Raw genomic sequence first — 4192 nt, 5'->3', positions numbered from 1 at the left:
GAAGCCCGTCGTAGGAAGACAGCGGATGCATGAGAAACCGGGACAGAGAAAAACGCCGGAGGCAACAACAAATCTTTGACGTTTCTTTTTGCCCTGCACTTCACTGCAGTGAGAAAGAAACGGATAGCCCGGGTGGGGAAAACTTGAGCGGCATGCAAAAACTACGTCCACCACATTGGGTGGGCGTTTGAAACTTACACGGAAAAATATTTTAAGCCAGCAAGTTTAAAACTTTATTTAAGTTTTAAAAAGTTCAAAAAATTCAAATTTAACCGCCCTGATAGAAAAATATGATACAAGGTGCTAATCTATTCAAATCGAACGCCTGATTTGTCCAAAAAGAAACCAAACATCTTGTTTGGCTCGATCGAATTTTCATTATAGTGTCCATTTTACGCGTCGGTTAGAGCCGATGCACACGGGCGGCGCGTCCACGCAGCGTGCACGCAAGTGCGTCCTGAGTTACACACAATCAAATGGGAGGATGCACACGAGAACGCAACGCTGCCGCACCGCAACCGCGCCGCACCGTGTGCGGCACGCAATTGAGTTGTCCAAAAAAAGTCTCACGAAACCTACTGCAAGCCTATCCATATACGTGAGAACAAAAGATGTTTACAAAGTTCTTACAGATAGATTAACACGGGAAATCTGAACACAAACCACTACCACACATGTTGGCTTACCGTGCAGTGTAGAGCAGTTTCCGGTTTTGTAATCCAAGTTTATTTCAGATCGGAGGGATTACAAAATTCCTGGTTTGTAATTAAATAGCTTAGTAAGATTCAAAATAATTATCTCCTATTATTTACTCACGTTTACTATACTTCTAGCAAGACAGGTATGATTGACCTGCCGGTATTTGTTGCATGACGGTACCTGAAGTTCACAAAAGATCATTGTATCATAACTATTGCACTTGCATGTTGTACTAATTGTATATGATTGTTCGCAATTAGATACCATCACTGAACTTACCAACTATTTAATGATCGATCAACTATATCAACTACCGGAACATTCATAGAATTATCGGGTGGAGTTATCTGTAGTTGGAGTAGCTTGAATTTAGATTGAGATGCATGTTTCTGTTATGACCAAATTCTTACCGTACTATAGAATAGGCTTAGGTTTCAACGATTACTAACATTAGATTTAAGTTCACTCAGAAACTAATATTAGATTTAGGTTTAATAATAACGAATTCAACATTTGATTAGAAATTTGGAATGAAATAACATTTGCTCAATAGCCTCCACGTTTTGCTCGTTAAACTTTCTCTTTTGTTTTTTCGTCACTTGCATTATCCCCCCATCATCGCATGAGCTGACAGTCAAGAAGTTACGTCTGTATTCTGCCGTTGTAGTTTTAGTGTAGGGGAAGCGCTGCCAGTTCAGTAGATCAGCGCGCTGTTAACAGACTCCCCCCGGGTACGCCAACTTCCGGTTGGCTTACTCTGCTTCGTGCTGAACATCTAGGACTGCTTCACAACTGGACGTTCGTACACTCCGTTAGCTGTTTGAACCGATGCAGACCGGATGCATCCGTCGCGTCCTATGTTGGTCTGGATGATTCTCCCTTTCGGCCAGCAGTTTCTGGGAAGTCTTGGATCCACGATGACTACAATATCGCCGACTGAGATTGGCTTCGTGTGTGCGAACCATTTTGTCCGCCTGGATATTTCTGGTAGGTAGTCACTTACCCATCTCCTCCAGAATTGGTTGGCGAGGATCTGAGAGGTACGGTAGTTTCGTTGCAATGTGAAGCCATTGTCGTCCAAAGTTGAAAGAGGCTTTGTCTCATTTGATGACCCAAGTATGAAATGATTCGGGGTCAAGGCTGGAGCCGAATCATTGTCGATTGGAACATGTGTTAAAGGTCGCGAGTTGATGATGTTCTCTATCTCTGTTAGTGTATTCCTCAATACTTCGTCCGTAAGCGTAGATACAGGACGAAGCGCCTTCAGGTTCACCTTCACCGATCGGACCAATCTTTCCCAGCAGCCACCCATATGAGGCGCTGCAGGGGGGTTGAAGATCCATTCTGTATCAGGGCTTACGCCCAAGTAACATTTTTAGTTTTCTCATACCCTACTAACTGTTGTTACAACCAAACCGTTAAAACTTATTTTAAGGCTAAGTAATCTTAACAGCTCTAATAAACCCGTAATAAAACCCTATAAAACCCGAAAGGGCCCACTCTACAGGAGGTTGTTAAAACCATTTCTTAAAACATTCTACATGCTGCTTGGTTTTATGAGATATTCTTGTAGTATACTACACAGCATAGATAAGATCTCTTTGTATGTTGCAAGAAGGCCAACTAGCCATTTAGAAGTTGGAAAAACACCTTAAATGAACGATTAAAACTAAAGACATAAAATAAACCTGAAACTAGAATCATCACAAAAATTGTCAGTGAATTGCAAATTATTAATAATGAAAAAAGCGACAATGATATCTGTCATCCATGTCAGTAATATAATTTTGATTATTTTCACGAACGAAAACTCTGATGCAATGACAAAAAAACTCTTGCCAAAAAAATTTATCGATATAATGCAACAAAATACTTCCAAATTAAGCGAAGCGCCATGTCATTTTGTGGTTTTGGGCTTTTCGAAAATAACGATTTTAATACTGCTTGCAAAATTATGCATTCAAATCACAACCCAATTATCAACATGGCGTACACAATTTGCAAGCAGGAATTGATCGTCGTGATGAAAAACATGGATGCCGTCAAGTTAAACCCTCCTGGTTTTGTTTGAGATTGCTTAAGACCGTTAAGTGTAAAAGCAACATGTTCTAAAGTTGTTGTGTTTTATTAATACAGCGCAAAAACTATTATACATCTACTCATTCTTAACGCATAAATTTGTGCGCTACTCAAACACTGATAGGTTTTATAGAAATGCGGGTTTAGACTGAATGCTCTTAAAACCTCGCTGCTCGGCCGATAGCCGCTAGAAATATAAACAAATCGAAAGTTTTGTATATTCATGTCAGTGTTTCAGTGGTTTTTCGTTATTTTAGGCTGTTTTGTCTGCTTGAGTGTTTGGTAGGTATACAGTGATAATTAATAGACATCTTACTACACCGGCTGCAGCCGGTTTTGTGCAAATAAAAGTGATGCCGGAGTCAGAGCCAACGTTGCCATCATTCCTACCAACCACCCATCGGTTGATTCTGAAAAGCCGGCACAATTGCACTAGCGTAAAAAGTTTAGTATGGTCGCCTAAGGGCCGCCAAAGGTTTTTTTTTCAATCGCGAACCAAAAATGGCATGATAAATAATTATGCTTTGTTGATTCCTTTACTTGTTCAAGTCTATTGATCAAAATCAAATCGCATTGCTGTAACACTCTTCAGCTAGCTGTAATGTTTCCGGTGCTTAGTCCTGAAAGATTTAAAATGGCTTTATCACGACGGTATGCAATCTATCAGGTTTTAAAACCGATAAAATATGACAGGTCTGCGGCTTTGAAAAAGGGTTTAAGACCAAGTTTTAATATGTACCTAAGAGTTCGCTTACAATTATTTTTTTGCTTGGCGTAAAGGCAAGCAGAAAGGTTTTATTCAATGGACTTATAGAAATCTACAAAGTGCTTCAAAGTGGCTTGTATCGTTAAAGCTGCTTTACAATATAGACTGCTTTATTAAACCTAAAAGGGTTTACCAAATACACGACAAAGCCTCAATAAATAATATCTAAGAGTAGAAAGCATAGAAATTGTTACTTGGGACGAATTCCGTCATCGCCGAGTGGTTGATCGCTGCTATGGCTTCGGCCAATTCTCGACTGGCGCCGACAAAATTCGTACCGCGATCGCTGTAGATCTTTCTCGGAGTGCCCCTACGCGAGATGAAGTTTCGTAGACCCATTATGCACGAGTTAGTGTTGAGGGAATGCACCAACTCGATATGGATAGCACGGATGGTCAAGCAGGTTATCAACATTCCCCAGCGCTTCTCCGTCCGCCTTCCGATGACCACATCCATGGGACCGAAGTAGTCTATCCCGATATATGTAAAGGGGCGCGTGAAAGCTGCAAGTCTGGCTGCAGGAAGGTCCGCCATGATAGGAGGTTGGGGAACCGCGTTCTCGTTCTTGCAACGCTGACAACTTTTACGGGTCTTGTTGAAGGCAACACGAATACGAGGAATGTGGAACTTTTGCCTTAGTTCGTTAAC

Source organism: Aedes albopictus, chromosome 2 (genome assembly GCF_035046485.1).
Source record: "Aedes albopictus strain Foshan chromosome 2, AalbF5, whole genome shotgun sequence".
Taxonomy (NCBI): domain Eukaryota; kingdom Metazoa; phylum Arthropoda; class Insecta; order Diptera; family Culicidae; genus Aedes; species Aedes albopictus.
Note: the sequence above shows the minus strand (reverse complement) of the source record.